The sequence below is a fragment of the Hydra viridissima genome, unplaced genomic scaffold (genome assembly GCF_058129835.1).
Source record: "Hydra viridissima isolate aposymbiotic clone 2 unplaced genomic scaffold, HvirCarnegie_v1 scaffold_5, whole genome shotgun sequence".
NCBI classification, from domain to species: domain Eukaryota; kingdom Metazoa; phylum Cnidaria; class Hydrozoa; order Anthoathecata; family Hydridae; genus Hydra; species Hydra viridissima.
In genome coordinates this window covers 19,221,785-19,240,579 of record NW_028324304.1, presented here as the reverse complement: position 1 = coordinate 19,240,579, position 18,795 = coordinate 19,221,785, and the positions used below count along the sequence as shown (strand labels likewise).

General features: G+C 33.1%; 1 protein-coding gene and 1 pseudogene across 2 annotated transcripts in view; one reads left to right on the top strand and one right to left on the bottom strand.

Moving 5' to 3' along the window:
- Window positions 1–1,448: 1,448 nt before the first annotated feature.
- Window positions 1,449–3,126, bottom strand: LOC149889197 (uncharacterized; annotated as a pseudogene).
- Window positions 3,127–7,687: 4,561 nt separating this feature from the next.
- The window catches only part of LOC149889185 (uncharacterized), a 123,098-nt gene continuing 111,990 nt past the window's right edge, over window positions 7,688–18,795 (top strand). The window contains exons 1-2 of one of the 2 annotated variants that reach the window (XM_090086826.1): window positions 7,688–8,037; window positions 8,310–9,570. The gene's annotated coding sequence lies outside the window, so the exon portion shown is untranslated. Of the gene's footprint in view, window positions 8,038–8,309; window positions 9,571–18,795 lie in introns of those variants that run through there. The other variant, XM_090086825.1, reaches the window with a different exon arrangement.

Here is an 18,795-nt window from a genome sequence, read left to right as displayed (position 1 = left end):
AGATAATTTATATAACGTTAGGCAAAAATTACTTTATTTTTTAGACTAAAAAAAATGTAAGGTTAGCTTATTTATGCTTAAGGGTTAAAATCAATAAGGAAATTTGAAAATCAAAAATGAAATTTAAATTAGGATTTTGTTTTTCTTTTAAATTTTTAAAATTTATAACAAATTTCCAACTAATTTTAAAATTCTTTTACAAAAATATTTGTATAATTTTATAAACTCGTTTTTCTTTTTTTTACAATTGGCTTTATATATTTTGCTTTCGGGTGATTTCTTAAAAAATGTTCTTTAACAGTGCTTTCTAGCCGACTACAACCCTTCATATGCCAGAATAATCTATTAAGATTGTTGAATTCGGCATGTAAACTTTTCCAACTTTTTCACCATACACACCGATTCCTAATCTCCATTTTTCAATTAACTGATATACATGGTTTTCAAGTAAATGCATTTTAGGTGTTACAGAAGCATCTGGCCATGTAAATCTATAAAGTTCCTTGAGTTTTTTGATTGCTAAATCTAAAAATTGACAAGATTTTCCATTATACAATACATAAAGAAAAATAATACACAATAATATCATACTGTAAAAATAACAAGAGGTAGTTTTGGTATTATAATTTACAATCAAGAGAAAAATTTACAAGAGTAAAATCGAAAAAGTTAGTTCAATATTTACCAAGCTCCTGATAATCATTATCTTTGAAATAGTGTGAAATATTCATAATATTATGGCACTTAGAATAATATGAAAATAACTTTTTAAATTTCTGGCTCACATCAATAGATTGTAAGTGAACACCACTATCTATAAATCCAATGTCTACAACTAGCTTTGGAATCGAAATCCATAAGTCAAGTAATGGTTAATGCTATAAATAAAAAAATTTCAAAAAAAGACAAATCAATTCATAAATCAAGGCATTATTAACATTGAGCTTTAAATATATTATTTTTTGCAATAGACTTTTTAATTATATATAATAAAACAGTTTGTTGTATATACAGATATATGCATATATATTAGGGTAGGTCGATTTTAATTCCATATATTGCGTAATATTGCGGTAGTTGGAGACAGTTAAAATATGATAACTCTCAAAATTTGAGAGATTTTGGATGAATAATCGCTTGCGGATTTAAATTCTAAGATTTGTAGGATTATGCGAAAAAACACCTAAAAAGGCTTTATATGCAAAAATTGACGTTTTAAATATGCTCATATTTAATCGTTTTTTAAAATTAACTGCATTTCTGAATGATTTAAGTTTATAATAATTTATAACACTTAAGCTAATTTTATAACAACTTGTTAACTATTTGAAGATTTAAAAAGTGAAACTTTTATTCTCATATTTACATAAGAATATCAAAATAAACATTATTTTTACAATTTAAAACATTTTGAACATGGTTATATATATTCAGGAAAACCTTTTCAATTAAAAAATATCATCATAAAAATGGAAATAATGCCCTTTTGAAACATATGGTTTACGCATCTTCCTGCTAAGTAGTTTAGTTAAAATGCAGCTGTGTCGATTCTCGAATCCATAGACATATTGGGATGCTTCCGACACAAGTTTTACCGCTCGCTCAACACTCTGGGAGTGAAAAGGAAAGTCGGGGATTTCAGGTTTAACATTATTGTTAATCATATACTGGATTTGCTCAATTGAAAAATTTTGTGTTGTTGGGGGCTCTGTAAATTTAGTATTGATGATGTCAACCAACTCATACCAATGATTAGCATTAAAATTAATTTCCGGAATTTTCTTCGAATTTACTTCCAAACTTGTGTTGTTTACTCTATAAATATAAATCAAAGGCAATTACCACATTTTTTGCGTCTTTTTTATATTATGTATATTGTTGTCATTATCTTTTAGTATGGCATAAAGAATATTTTCAGGTTTTAGACACAATGCGTTGTTTTTAATGTTTTTTTTAACAATATGTTTAACATCATCAAAGGGGAGATTATTTATTCTAATAATAGTAGAAAAAATAAGGCGTGGGGATTCGTGGAATTTTGAAGATTTTTTTATTTCGAACCACGCTGGAGCGCAAACCTGAACAATAAAATATACAAGTTTTTTTTAAAGAAATGGTTGGTTGATTGTCTCTAGTATACAAACAAAGAAGGCGAATAGCTAGTGTTAACCACTTTGCATGGTTAAGCGGTCCAATTTTATAGGTAGCCTATTTATCAGAAACTTTACCAATACCTATTCCTTTGCAATATTCAAGTAAAAGTCTTTGATCGCAACTAAGATCTGTTAGTATTTCTTCTGGAATATATTTATCTACAATTGGGTTTTCAATACATTCAAACAAAACTTGATTTCTATCCTGAATATTTTCAGCACATCTTTTACCAAGTAGACCACTGAAGCTTCTTGGCCCGGTTGTGTCACCATCAAGATTCACAAAAAGAGCTCCTAACGGAAGTTCATTTTGATGTAAGGCGCATCCAATTAGATGTAGTTTTCTTTTTAAAAACTCTTCTAGTTTTACAACTAAGCCATTTATTGGTCCAGTATTGGTAGCAGTATTATCAAGAAGAACAGCTTGTATACTTTCCAAACTGTTATGTTCTTGTAAAACACTGAACGTTTCGGTAGCAAGAACTAAGCCTGTAGCACCAGTGACAGGAATCGTCCTATGAGTCAAATAATTTCCACTCGATTCTCCATCTTCATAAGTGAATGTGAGGTGATATTGAGGTTTAATGCATTTCTTTAGTACTTCTCCTTGAGGTGAGTTTATTACTTTACTTGTTTTAATTATCTGATCGAGCTTGCTATCAACCCCAAGACAAATTAACTGTTTTTTTTGTTCTGAGTCCACATCTTCACTAATGATTTTCACTTTTGACTTGGCCCTATCTAATTTGCATTTATCAATCAAAATATTTTTTATATCAACATCATTTTTCAGGAGATATTTTATGTCATATAGTAAAGCATTTACAAGGGCTGCACCAACGTTTGAAGAACACTCGTTTCTGACCAGTTCCATTGCAAATCTTGGAAGTTTAACCAAGTTGTATTTTCCAATAGGATCATTTATCGGTTTCCATTCACCTTCATCCTAAAAAAAGTTAATAAAATAAAATACTTTTTGTTTCATCTACTACAAATTTTTCATGTATTTATAAAATATTTGCCATCCGTATTGGTTAAATCACTTGTTTCTTTAATTAAGTTTACGTGTCGTATGAGGGATTCATCTTCATCAACTAGCTTATGAGATATTTTTTTTCGTTCTTTATCAAGTCTTTGAATCCTTTTGACAGAAAATCTATCAACGGAAGAAAGTTGATATGCACCTTTTGGACCAATTTTTTTCCTCTGATCACGAAGATAAGCTCTGTCTTCAAGAGGTACTTTATTACTTTGAGAGCAAAGGCATACAATATGTTCTTCTATGCAATTTTCTTTATAACATGAAACTTTTCTGTCACTTCAGGGAAACACATCTAATGAACAGGAACATGCAGAAATATCAAAAAGTTTGTCTAAGTTTGCATTAAGATTTCTTTTAGCGCTTGCTTTTCCGTGCTTGCGATTAATATCCTTAACAAGTACGAGAAGATCTTTAACTTTCCAATTATTAGATTGTCCGTTATAAGAGGTAAACTTGGGTTTACTGTAGCCCAAATTGATTTTATGTTATTGCTTATTTGCTGAGTCACAAATACGTTATCTGCATTTGGATTTTTATGAACAAGGTAGTAATAGTACTGAATAACCTGTCTAAAAGTGCTTGGATCTGTTATTGATAATTCACATGGGCCACCACAATATTTTTTTATCACTTTTCATCCGTGTAATTGTAGCCTTTACTTTTGACATTTCTCGTGGACTAATTATAAATGTAAACTGTATTAAAGTATAACACTTAGAGTCATGGGTAACAGCGTGACTTTTTAGTGGGGGGGGAAAGCACCAAAAAAACCTAAAATATCAAAACTTACTATTAAAAATCGGGATTTCTTAAATATAAAGAAATAAAAACCCTCTTAAAAAAATTTGGGGCCCATGGCCCTCTCATTTTCAAAATGAGGAGGCCATGAGCCCCAATCATTTTCATTCAGGAATTTAGTTAAACCATTAGTTCCTCCGACTAAATTAAGTAAATCCATTAGTTCCTTCGAAAAATTCAAAACAAAAATTATTTAGTATAAATAGGTAAAAACATTACTCTAATATAATAATCATAAGTATTTACCTTTGATATTAAAAGATTTCTTAAATGGGTCATTCCACTCCAAACGGTCCAATTTCCGAAATAATCCCCGCACTACCATCTCCAATTTTAATAAAATTTTGACAGTATGTTGTTAAACATGTTTCATTAACATTGCCAAAATTTCAGATCAAAATAATTATTATTTCAGATTTTGTGGTACTTTTTGTAAAGCTTACCCAAACTTCAATATCTGTCAGTAGCTAAAATTCGTATATTTGGGGTCCTATATTTTTGCAATGAAAGGGTAATATATCTTAAAAACGTGGTTTCTTAATAAACCGAAGGTGCAGATCACAAATAATTTATTACAAGTTTCATATTATGTCTATATTTTAGTCTATGGTTCGCCAAATATCGTCACAAACGCAACACTATAAATATTTTTTATTTATTTGTAGGATCATATCTCTAAAACTAAAAGTTTTTGAATATTGCTATTTTGTCAAAAGGTTCTACATACTGTCATAATGATATGTATCAAAAATTTGCGATTTTAAAAATTTCTCTGCTGAGTTATTCTGAGTGCAATATGGCGAAAAAAGTGAAAAACCCTAAAATAACGTGTGTTTGAACCCCTAAAACATGATGTGGGCAAATTTTTTTTGTTTTTTTGATTGTATTATTGGAAAGACCTTATTTCAAAATTTTAGAAACAATAAAAACTGTCTTGGAGAGATTTTTCTTATGAACGAAAAAAACTTGGTCAATATATAAATTTTTTGAATTTTACAATTTCGTCCTAAACATAAAGATTTATCATGCTGCATCAAAATCAAAGCTTATTGTGCCAAAAATCAAAAAATTTTAATGTTCAAAAAATGTTTTTTAACATTTGCTTGAGTTATTTCTAGGGATTTTCGGGTCTGGGTACCCGGTTTTTTTCGGACACGGCGAATCTGTGGCTGAATACCCGGTCTAAGACTCGGCGAGTCTCATGATTTGAATGCCTGGACTTGTTTCGGACCCATCAGGGTGTTTTTTGAATCCCTGACCTCTCTAGTCATCTGTATGTGATGCATAATAGTATGCTTAGATAATGCTGTAGTTATATTATCCCTAGGGCAACCCACGGTAAAAAAAGTTCATAAAATTAACGGTTGGATCAAAACTGTCAATTACAAAATAGTTGGGTAAATCTAATCCAGAAAGAGGCAAAATATAAATTATAATATTTTCTAATGTATTTTAAAACAATTTTGTATCATTTAAGAAACTCTTCAAGGTATTGGATGTGTGCACTTTAAGAAAATATTAATATGGAATATGAGTTGACAACACGCTAAAGCCTATTAAAATAAATGTTGGAGCTTTTAGTAGAAACGCTTTTAATCTTGCAACATCCCAACTAGCAATTGATTTTATGTTAAGGAAACTAAAAGAATCTAATGGTACTTTAAGTAGAGAGCTTTTAATGACAATAAAAACTAGAATATAAAGCCATTAAATTCAAGATTTAGAAGAGCTATTTTAATCTCTTGAAAATGGTACTACTCCAAGGAAAAGAAAAAAACTTACAACAGATTTATTGAAGAGATTATCTTATTATCTATAAAATACTGCGGATAAATACATGTTATTGGCAATTCAAAATACTAGAGAAGTTGAGGCAACTGACTATGGGCACCAACCAAAAAGGGGCGCTTGTTTTTTTGTTATATATGTATTTTTTTAAATCTTATTACGAAATTTTAGGCGACGATTATTCATATGCCTAAGAGCATCATCAATCCAACACGTCACAAATGCGGTCCTGGTTATAGATGCAAAATCTAGTTTAACAATACAGCTTTTACAACACTTTTTCTGCAACAAAAAACTAAAAACAAATATTTTAATGTTAACATATTGTTTCTTATCTACAAAAAAAAATTTGTGATAGAAAAAATTCAGTTGTACGAAACTATAATCAACTTGATTCCAAGTTACATATTTAAAATAGCTTCAAATTTGGAATTAATGTCTGAAACAACAATTGACGGTAAATTGTAATATCGACCTGTTGCAGAACTGATTGGATTTGGAATGACTGCAATAACATGTTGCTCAGGAACCCAACAATTGTCCTTGGTGCTAGGCCAGTAAAATGACTGACCCATACCATGAGGATGCATAAAATCAATGAAAACATCCTCCTGTTCTTCTGAAATTTCACAAACATGTCCAATCCACCAATGTGCATCGTAAATACATGCAACAAAATTTCCAGGACTAAGATCAGACAGTGAAACTAATTTGGTTGAGTTGTTGTTGTAACTCTCATTAACATTTGCAATAAAAGATGTATTGTCATTTGAAATACGACTGACACAAACCTGATTTTCATTTACAGGTACAAATTTGTGATTATCGCGAGTACCTGCAACTGTGTTTCCAGTACTAAATCGTTTCTCTTGATTGTCTTTAATATTGTCTACTTCATCACTATCAACATAAATAAATGAAATACCCGTGATACTTTCCTTGCAAAAATCATATAAATTTAAGGGCGTTTAAATTTGATTATCAATTGGCCGTTGAAGACTGGCACGTGCTGCTAAACGCTTCACAGTTCCTCCAATTCCATCACAGGGAGATTTTCCATGATTAGTTGCAAAGAAATTCCATTCTGCTCTAATACCATAGTCAGTATAATGGTGACATAAATTCATAAAATTTTTGAAGTTTTTGTACTGTGCAGCTGAACCGTCACTGAAATAATGAATAAGTTCAAAAGATAAAAATGTTTTAAGTTCAGTTAATAATTTACTAAGAAATACATGAACAGAAATAGTATCGTGATGCATGCAATTACTGATAACACAATAACATTTATTTTTAAGTATGTCATTAAGTTTGTAGTAAACAAAAAAAGGATGCAAAGTTGTTTGGCTGTTTTCCCAGTAAAACCCTTGAACAGCATCTTGCACAACAAATGAATAGTTTTCAGAAAAATCCATCAAAATGATCAACTCATTTGATTTCAGTTCATTTTTCAATAATCGCAAATAGTTGTTTTGGTTTTTGGCAATAAAATGATGCTTAGATAAAATAGATACTTTTGAAGTTAAATCATCTATGAAGTCGTCTACTGGTAATTGCAAAGATTCTAAAGTTTCACGATCTAATTTTATCCATTGCTTGAATGTAGTGATCGACCGAAACCGAAATTTGAGCCGAAACCGAAAGTACCGAAATTTCGGTTCAGTAAAGCCGTAGCAGAAGCCGAAATTGAAATTTCGGCCGAAATTTCGGCCGAAGCCGAAACCGAAACCGAAACAGCCGAAATTTGAAAAAAAATGTTAAAAATCCCTGAACCTTTTATGATCACCGAATTAAAGCAAAAAAAACTATTTTACGTATATCTAAGCAATCACCATGTAACATAATTTGATAAAAACTATAATATGTCAAAAAAAAAAAGTAGAATATGTCAAGACATTTTAATAATTAAAGTTAACAATTGAAATATTTTCTCTACAGAATAAAATTTTTTCCATGTTTTCTGGCAAAAGTCTGTTTCTTTCATTTGAAAGAATGTCTCCAGCAGTTGAAAACAACCTTTCAACTTCGGTAGATGTTGGTGGAGGTGTAAGGAATCTCTTTGCCATTTTTGCCAAACCAAACTTTGCTTTTAATGTTGTTTTTTCTTCATACTCTTTCCAAAAATCTAAACAGCATGAAGATGTTGGGCTTTCTAAGTACTCGTTTAAAACTTCCTTTGCTAATTTGGAAGTTGGATTTTTGGACCTTGTATTTTGTAACTGTGCAATTATATTTTGCATCATTGAAGAAAACCCAGTGTTCTCAATAGACTTAGTTTTCATCACAGGAGTAGTTTCATTTTGGCTCAAAATGGAACTGTCTAATTCCAAAAGAACTTGTTTTTTTGCAGCTTGAAAGGCTTCTTGGGATCTAAAGAAGTGGTGCTTGTATCTGGGATCAAGAAATGTTGCTATTGCAAAATGATCAATGGTTTCTAATTCAAAAAAACGTGCCTCCATTGCTTTCTTTAAAGCATTTTTCATGCCAATCACTTCTTCGTCATCAGAGGGAACTTCGAATGATTTCAGGATAGTTGTCACAATTGGAATACATGCACTGATGCGAGCATCCTTTCCAGAGAGCAATATGGTGGCTTCTTCGAAAATCGCTAAAATGTGTACCAGCTTTTCACACAGGTTCCAATCCTGTACAGTGAACTCAATGCCGCTGGAAGGACGGATTAGCAGCGTGGTAGCAATTGCTGATTTCAAGTACAGAATTCTTTCAAGCATGTAATATGTTGAATTCCAGCGTGTTGGGACATCATTTTTGAGTCCGAGCCTGTCAAAATTGTTCATTTAAACCTCTTGTTGTTTGTAAAGCTCAGCAAAGAAGGAATTTGAAAAAGAAGCATGAGTGCAAAGCTTTCGACATTTTTCTATCAAGTTTACAGCACTCTGGAGTGAAAAAAGTTCTTTTTTAATCACTAGTTGAAGTGAATGATTTAGACACCCAGCAGACTTGTAAACACACTGTGGTTCTTTGAAAGCTGCTTTTATATTTGCAGCATTGTCTCTTAAGCAGAATGTGATCTTGTCCTTTAGCTCCCACTCTTTCACAACATTCTCAAGTCTTTGAAAAATGTTTGAAGCAGTATGTTTTTCATCAAACTTGGAACATGACAGGCAGAATTTGATCCGCTCCCATTTGTCTGAAATGAAGTGTGCCATCATGCCCAAGTACTTATGATGAAAGGATGACCAAGCGTCCAGAGAGATGGAGATAGTTTCAGCATTTTTTTCGTTAAGCATAACTTTCGTTGCAAGCTTAATCTTTTCATAGGCTGGATTGAGCATGCTTCGGTAGTATTTCTCACTTCCAATGTCAAAGTGTGGTTTAAAAAGTGCATGATGGCGTAAAAATCCCGGATTATTCACAATTGACCAAGGCTGTAAGTCGAGGATAATCATTTCAAATATAGATCTATGAAACTTAAGACCTTCTTCGGAATTTGAATCAATTTTTGAGATATTGTCAACCCAGCCAGGCATTGTAAATTGCAGCATTTCAGTCCTCTGGCGTTTTGATCTGATGTCAAATAAAGGTATTGTTCTTTTTTTAATTGTAAGAGGCTCAAGCTGATTTGAAGTTGGTATATTTTCAGGATTATCGGTAGTTGTGAGTATTGCCTTTTCAGTAAGGAGATTTTTTAGAGTAAGCTGTGGATGCCGACTTCTTAAATGTGATGAAAGTCCGCTAAGTGATTGAAGTTTTGGATTGTGGGATCCACGAGATATTTTCAAATTGCAGATATTGCAAGTTGCGTATTTGGAATCACTGGCTGTTACGGTAAAATGATTCCACAAATAGCTTTTCTTTCGATTATTTTCCATTGTAAAATTTAGCACTGAGAAACTTTGATTAAATTATTGATTTTGGTTACTTAACTTAAATGTTAACTTATTTAAAGAATGATTTGAGAATAGTAACTTGAATCAATTATGTAACGTGACTTCAATTAAAATTTCTACAATTGTTATAGTTAAAAATTGATTTACTAACAAACGATTAAAATTAGGAAATCGTCATGATCCCACTCTAAATTAAAAAAAAGTTATCTAGACTTTAAAAAAAATCTTATAAAAGTTTCGGGTCATTTCGGTTGTGGTTTGAACCGAAATTTCGGCCGAAACAGGAAAAGTAAAAAATTGCTGTCGCAGAAATTTCGGTTTCGGCTTCGGCCGAAACTTCGGCCGAAGCCGAAAGTTTCCGTTCACTACTTGAATGCTATAGTTTCATCAGATTCAAAGTCTTTAAACTGCTCTTCAAGATAAGCCTTTAACATTTCATTCCCTGGACATTTATCGCAACGATGAAGCATACATTCTTTAGATTCAATATCACAAACTATTTTTTCAATTAGACATTTATAGTCTACCGTAACTGGGCTACTTGCAAGCATTAATTTTATATTCTGGTGAATAGTACATACACAAATACGATGGGTACCTGAAGATCTAACAGTATATATAAGGAAATGCCGGTTCTAGCTCATGAACACTTTTCCATACTTAAGGATCCTAGCGTTGATGTGATGAGTTAACTTTTTCTTTTAAAAAAATATGTTATCTTGAGGGATGAGGTACCCCTAAAGATCTAATTCTTATCATTCAAAAAATTTCTTGCCTTTTTCAAACCTCAGCGATAGGTCGTGTTTTGTAGTGACCGATGGCAAGTGTGTGAATTCCGTCATCTAAGATAATTCTTTTGTCGTCGTTAGCGCTGAGTGCGACTTTGTTGATTTCTTCGGTGTAAACGTCGTGAAGATGAGATCGGAAAACGTTCATGGTTGCAAGTTGTTCATTTCCGTTCATTAAGCAGTCTTTAAAATGTTGATGCCTTATTTTCTTTTCAACGACTTTCTTTTTGACCCCTTTGCATTTTTTGTGTTCATCTTTAGTGATTTTGTAAGAGTAGAGCTTTGGTCTAAGTCCAACAAACTCTTTAATTTGTTTACCAGCAGCCTCATCTTTGAACATGCCAATAACCTTTTTATTTAAGCCTACTTTGAAACCAACGTTTTCAATGGCAGGATGGTCTTTTGGAAATTCGCTTGTGTCAAATTTGGCTTCAACATCATCAGCAATGTCTTTGTAAAAATCTTCTGTTTCAATTTCAAAAAAGAGCGAGTCAGTGTCGGTCATGAGCAGCTTGGCTTTATCGCCATATTTAGGCTTGATGTAGTCGTAATTGAATTCATACATGAGAGTTTTGCTGATGTCGAGGATGCACATTCCTAAAAAAACGGGTTTGTCATAAGTGACTTGTGTTTTCTTCATATGAATCGCAGCTAGGTTTTTATCAAAAATGACGTGTCGTTCATATCGAGTTTGTTTAGTTAATTTTAAGACTTCTTTTCTTGTAGTGACAAGTTTAATATCAACATGTTTTTCGATGTTTTCCATAGTTTTCCCAAAGACGGCATTGTTCATGAGTTTAAAAAATTCTTTTTCAGATTCGTTTCGACCTGGTTCTGCTCTCTTTTGGGTGTTGCCATCGATGTACGATTTCATCCAAGGTTCTTCTCTAAAGGTGATTCCTCGATGAATTTTGGTGATGACTAATCCCATTCGTTCATAGAGTTTAAGATTTGTGCGATGAACGACGTATTTTTCTTTGTTGTTTAAATTTGGAACGAGTTTGGCTACTTTTCCAATGGTTAATCTTTCAGGAGCCAAAGGGTAGTCGTTGTGTAAATCGTGAAGCTCTTCAGGGTAATCTAAATCGACTTCAAGTATGCATGGCATGCTGCGCCAATTGTTGAGTTCATCTTCAGTCATCCATTTGAATCCTCCAACGGGAAGAGGTTGACTCATAGCCCATCCGTAAAGATTGTTAGCGTCTAAATACATGAGGAATTTTGAGGGTTTTGAAGGATCATATTTGTCCATGTATTTGTTGTTAGCATTTCCAAGTCGGTTGGAGATCATGCTAATTCCGCCGCGTATTCCTTTTTTAACCATGTTGAGCATATCAGGATCGCTTAAAAGTTCAATTTCAACTTTAGTACTTTTATAACAGGCTTCCATACCGAGTCCAGGACAGGTGTAAAACTGAGCAGGATCAAGATCGTAATTTAGCATGCAAGCGTTTCTGAAATTTTCAATAGCGTCTTCTAGAATTAAGACATCAGACACGTTATAAATTTCTAGGTAATCTCTAAATGTTTTGCATCCAAATACTTTCCAAACGTTTTTCGCATGCGTGTATTCTTCATCAGTGATGTCTTTATCGTCTAGTCTGGAATAAAAGTCTTCTTTTGGAGGCAATTGCGTTTCAGTTAATTTTTCAATCGAGTCCATCCATTCGTAAGGGAAAATACCTTTTTTTCTTATCAAGTCGAACTTTTCCTTTTCAGGATAATATTCCCTAGCGTTTATGCATTGTTCATCGGTTAGATTTTTAGAGAGTTTGTCTAAAGTGTCAGACATGAACCTATAGCTGTCAAGAAACCTCAGTTCTCTTAATACTTCTTTTGGTTCGCCTTTCTTATCGACAGTGTCTCTCAGTTTGATTTTTTTAGAGAAGCTAATATATTTCTCATCATTGTTTGGTATGCAATTGAGTTTTCCACCTAATTTTTTAATAAACAAATGACTGTCATAGGCAGACAAGCAATGTATAAATACGGGAATAAATTTTGGAATTCGATATTTTTTATTGCAAGCATCATGAGCAGCACCACGGTACTTTCCAGTCAAATGACAGTGATCCCACACTTTGTCACCATTAAGATCTTTTTTGCAAATGTGACATTTGGTTTCAGCTTCAAACTTCTTTTTATCCACATCAGTCTTTATTGGCTTATTCTTCCATTCTTTTTGCAGTGAATCAATCTTATCGAAAATCTTTTTAGAGTCTTCTTCAAGACTGGTGATAAACTTTTGAGCCACATCATCCTCTTCGCTTTCTGCTGTGTACTTGACTGGTTTTTCTTTATAAATGGTTTCGTCAAAGCATTTGATATGGTAGCTGAACGAGCATGGAACATGCTTTTGATATTGTTTGGTGTATGACTGTTTTAAGTCAGGGGTGCAAGTGTTGATGGGTTTGATGAAACTTTCAAAGTCAGCAGTTACCACAAACGGAACTCTCATGGTCTTGTTATAGTTTTTAAACTGAACAGTTGTTCCTTTTTCAGGAAGATCGATTCTCATTGGAGCGTTATCATAGCAGTATTCTTGATGGATTTGAAGCTTTTCTTCTTGGTTGAAACCTTGCATACAATTTCTGCAAAAGTATTGTTTATGTTGATGTTTTGATGCTAAAGAACTAGCAAACCGACTGAAATTTTTAATAAGACAATAATGGCTGTTGTCTTCGTTTGAAATATACAACAAATCAACACAGTGCTTTCTATCATGAAATTTGGATATTTGCATAGGTTGAGGTTTATTCATTTCGTAGTGAAAGACGTTCACGCTGATGTCAGGATTATTCACTTCAAACGTTTCGATTTGAGTTGTCTTTACAGGAAATTCCATTCCATTCCAATTAAGCTCTTTAGATTTTTCAATCAACTCATTATCAATTCTTTCGTTGTTTTTATTTTTCATGTTAAGAGCTCTGGTGACAGACCATTTAAAGCATTCATTGTCCTTGTTTACCATGTTGATGATGGCTTTTTTACTTTCCAACTCGGGAGACAGCTTCATGTAGGAAGAGCCTCTGAAAGGTTCATAATCAGCAAAGTTAATATCCATTCTTAAAATCTTCGACAAGACGCAATTGGATCCCATCTTGTTGTAATTAGCACTACTTTCCAAGATTTTTTCTTCCATTTCAGTCATGAGCGCTCTCACATCATCACCCTCCAATAATCTTTTCGTGTTGGATGAAAAGTTAGCTGTCTGAGTAGTTTCCTCACCAGTCAAGATGCTTACGCGAGTCATTTCACAGACTAAAGAAATTCTTACCCTTGTGTTTCTTTCTCCTTCCATGGTTTGAATAGCAGACTCCCTTACCAAGTTTAAAAAAGAAACAATGTCTTGATAACGAGAAGACGGCTCGTATGAAAACAGTCTGGTGGAGCGCTCTGCTGAATGCTTAGTCATATTAAACTTTACTGTAAAAGGTTTTGATGCGGGATGTTTATACACTGTTCTTAATACAAGTGATTTGATAGACTTTACCTTTTCATCGATTTGTTCCATTGATTCGCTTACCTTATTCTTGACTACTTCAGGAACGTAAGGATCTAACCATTCTTTAATATCATTAAACTTATTTGCAACATAGGACGTCAAACTTTTTGCAACTGCCGTCAGACTTGAAAATGAAGGTTTCGTTGGAATGACTGGTTTTGGTGTCATGACAGGTGATGAATCTAAAACCGGCTCATCAAGGATGTGATTTGAAGAGATGACAGGTCTTTGAATATTAGGACTTTGCAAATGAATTGGTTTCGGAGCAATAGGAGGTTTTACCACAGGTCTTGGTGGAATGAACAATGGTTTAGGAGCAATGGCAGGTTTCGGAGCGATGGGTGGTTTTATCGCTGCGGAAGGTTTGACAACAAATTGCACTTTTGTCGGCTTTATTGAAACTTTTGTCGGTTTTATAGAAACTTTTGTCGGTTTTATAGAAACTTTAACAGCTGGCTTTACAACTCTAACCACGCTTTCATTAACAGGCAACGGTCTTGCCTCAGTCGTTCGTCTACGTGAACCACTTCCAATGATGGTAATATTTAAAGCTGCAATGAGATCAGCCTTTCTCATTCTTGAGACACCTTTGATATCATCATGACCTTTAGCCATCTCTCTTAATTCTTTCACAGTTATTTTATTTCGATCTTTTCGATCATTAACAGACTTTTGACCAATGATGGGTCTTGTTGTTTTAACAGCCTCAACAAGCTCTTCCCTAGTCATTCTGGTATATCCTTTTATTGCTCTTTCTTTAGCATCCCTTCTTAATGATGCCATTGATACTTTTCGATCTTTAACAGTTTTACTTTCCATTTTTATTACGGAAAGATTTTTGTTTCAGCTGCTTTCAATTTTTCGCTCTTTGGCGGTAGTTTTTGCTTTTTGCTTTTTAGCATCAGTTTTATCGCCCATTTTATTAATGGAAAGAAAATTTTTTTCGATGCATTCAAGTTTTCGCTCTTTAGCAATTAATTCTGGTTTTGAAGAATAGATACTCATTTTTATTATACTAAGATTTTCTTTAAGTCAATTCAATTTTTTTAAATCTTGGCACACTTTCAGCATAATTTCTTCTTCGAAAAGTTTTTACCGTTTTTTTAATTCTCCCGTGAAAAGAATTAAAAAATTATTTGGAAAGACGTGAATACATATTTTTAATCTCTCTAATAAGTTCAGTGATTTTACGACAATTATTACGTCCGCTAGCATTTAGTTTCCAATTTGTTCCGATCAGGAATTTATTACGCAGATCAATATCTTCTTTTATATTTCTGATCACTTCTTCAAAAGGTGCTACTTCAACCATTTCTTTGAAAATGATTCGATGTTCCTTTGGAAGTTTTCTTATGTTTTTTAGAAATTTAAGCAAACTTTTTGATTTAGCCGTATCAGAAGTTGACTCAAAGCTATCATCAAGAGCATTTAAAAGATCATCCTTTTGCATGCTTTCCATCTTTTTATTTATGCCAAGAATTTTATTTAAGTCAATTTTTTAACATGTTAAAGGTTAAAAAATCAATTTTGCTGCTTTTTACGTTTTTCAAGCTTTTCAGAATTTAAAAATTCAATCTTGATTCCATCATCCACCTTTCCATCTCGACGCTCTAAATATCTCCATCCACGTCCAGTCCCTGCCATCGCTTTGTAAAGAGACTTGTATTCAGTCACCTCACCCGTTTCAATGTTGGTTATTCTCACAGTGATGGGTTTTTTCTTAACTAAACTAAGCCATTCCCATTTTGGATCAACAGGTTTTTTTTTCTTTTGGAGGAGACTTTACTTTTTTTTCTTTTGCTCTTTCCAAAATCTCATCTTTACTGATCAAATTATTTTCAACCGCAAGCATCATCAACGTTATTAAATCATCTGCTGTTTTACTAACGCCGTTTTCATTCAACAAATTTTTCAAATACGATGTTGTATATCTCATTTTATTATACCAAGATTTTTTTTAAGTCAATTCAATTTTTCCTGAAAAGACATCTTAATAAACTTAATAAACAGCAGTCATGTTGATTCCGTCTGAAACAAATTTAAGCAATTTATCAGAAATAACCACTGCAAAAATAACTGTATTTGAATAGTTGAAGTTCGAAATTTAAGGTTTACCACTAATTCAGCTGTTTCCGACGCCACTCTTTCTTTTTGCTTGCTGATATCCACAAAGAACAACGGATATAATTTTATATATTCAAGCAAGCTTAACCCATATTGACAAACAAGTTCATTTGTGCCGTAATATTTTTCATCAAAAGAGAACGCATCTGAATAAGCCATAACCACTCTCTTTTCTCCAAAATTCAAGTCGTAATTGTAATTTGGATACTTTATTCCGTTAACAGTCACGTAAAAATTGCTAACATCACAATGGTCGAATAGTGATGGATTAACTGTTTGACTGGAATTTCTGTTTGTCTGAAGTCCGAACAAGATAAATCTTGGAATGCTTTTGTCAGTGACTCTTCCAAGCGACCAGGTAAATTCTGTTTGACCGGCTGGAATAAGCTGTCTTTCACATTTGTTTGATTTATAAGCCACTTGAATGGGGATTTTTTGTGCTATTAAATTCATGAAATCAGTCTTTTTCGAAATATCCAATTCAACGCGAGGCATATAAAGTCTGAATTTTTTAAGGTTGATCATTCCTGCACTAACACTTTCCGCTCTATAAATTGCATCATCGCATTCTTTCTTTGTAAAGGTGATGGTATGTCTAAACCCATAAACAACTTTGTCATAGGTTTCGCAAAATCCAAAAATGTGCTTCAATGGAATTTTAAACGAAAAAGCTCCAACGGATGTAGTGTCTGCAAACAAGTGGTCTCGTCTAACATTGAATCCTGAATTTCCAACAAGATTTGACGTATCCATATACCACATCTGTTTTAATCCATCAGCAAACTGAAATCCATAAGGATATTTCATCAATCCAAGTATGGTGGTGGCTGGACCTGGATACATCACTCTTTCCACTTGCTCTCCCGACAAGTCATAAGTCACATCATTAAACAAATACATCAAAGCGTTGTTCACCAGTGCAATGTTGTATTTAGCATCATAAAAGGTTCCATCGCTCTTTTTCAACACTCCTTCAATAAGAATGTAAGCCTCTGATGGTACTGTTTGAATCGATTGGCAGTCAATCTCAAAAGTAATCGTGCCTGAAGAATTTAAATCGAGATTAATTGGAAGGTACTCAAAAAAATCAACTTTTTCAATACCAATATCATACTCTGGGTTCTCAGTAACTCTTAATCGCTCAGTACTTATCATTTTTTATATAATAAAAAAAATTATTTAATTCATTTAAATGTCTCTCATTGCAAGTCATCGCAACAAAATGCTATCTTCATATTATTTTCATGCCCTGCTCCATTTTCACCAGGTCTTGGATTCGAATCGCGTTCTTTTTAGACATTTTCTTAATTTGAATAGATGAACCAGTCTTTAATTTTTCAATGGTCTTTTTACCTTTATCAATAGCCACGTCTTTAGCAGCGGAGATGGCTGACAGGGCTAACTCTGTCCCAGCAGATTTTGCAGCTGTAATCGCTTCTTGTCCAATTTTACTTGTAGCAGCATTTTTAAGCAAATTCACTGTTGCTTTTGACACACTTGACGCAGCTGCTCTTTTTATGAAATTTTTAATCATGTCTACAATACCACCTCCACCAACAACGTTCTTTTTCACATATCTTCTTTTGTTCACAATGAGCATTTTTTTTAAATAAAACAATTTTTTAAATAATTTTATCAATAGTCCTCATTAACGATTTATATTCCTCTTTATTAATCTCTCCTTGTCTCAACAGCTCATCGCAAATAGCAACAGCCACATTTCTTGACTCTTTATTCCCAGCATGCCATGCAGCTACACTCAATTCAAGCTTTTCCACCAACGCATTAGGATCGCTTGGAAGAATAATGACACCACTACCTTTTTTACCCTTTTCAATACGCATCATTTTTTCCCAAATAGGAGCAATAAGTTGCTGATACTTTGGTCTTCTTGATGATTTCGGTTTATGCGGTTGCGAATCAGATCTTATAGCATCACTATCTATTAAAATTTTTTCATAATTTTGCAAATCTTCATCGGTATAGCTCTTTGGTATTGTTAATTCACTCATCAGCTCCCAAAGACCTTTTGTCCCTTCATACCTTTCACCACCGACAATGATATCATCTCCATCTATTTCAACCTCCATTTTTCCAATATACATTTTATCTCCAACTTTGTTCACTTCGAAAGGTCTTTTCTTTTTTTGATCGACTGACAGGCTCTTGATCATCTTTTCATTGCTCTCGATGATCGGCTTGAACAGCTTGCTCAAATCAGCTTGAAAATTAACATCTGAAATGTTGTCGTTGATGCTGTTCTGATAAATTCTCTTTCTTCTGTCATTAATTTGTTTCACAATTTCATCCCTTTTATTCAGGTCTTGTATTTTAAAGAAAAACATCTTTTTAAAATACGTGGAAAAAAACATAAATTGGTTTTACGATTATAATGATCCTTTTTAAAATACGTTGAAAAAAAACATAACTTGGTTTTTACGACTACGTTGATCCTTTTTTAAACAAATTGTTAAACGTTTGAATCGCGTCTTCTCGACCTTTTTGGATCAAGTTTTCTTTAGTAACTTCATCTATTCCCTATTTGGTTTTGGTTCGTATTTCCACCGTCAAGGATTTAAATTTTTGAAGCTCCCCAAGAATCAATTGAAACTCTGAATCGCTTATTTTTCCGTCTATCAACGCTTTGGAAATGTGCTCGCTGATCATGTTCAATTTCGACTCGGCCACCACTTTGATCTTTTCATGTTTTTCCGCTTTCAATGCCAGTTTTTTGTTAACTTGTCCT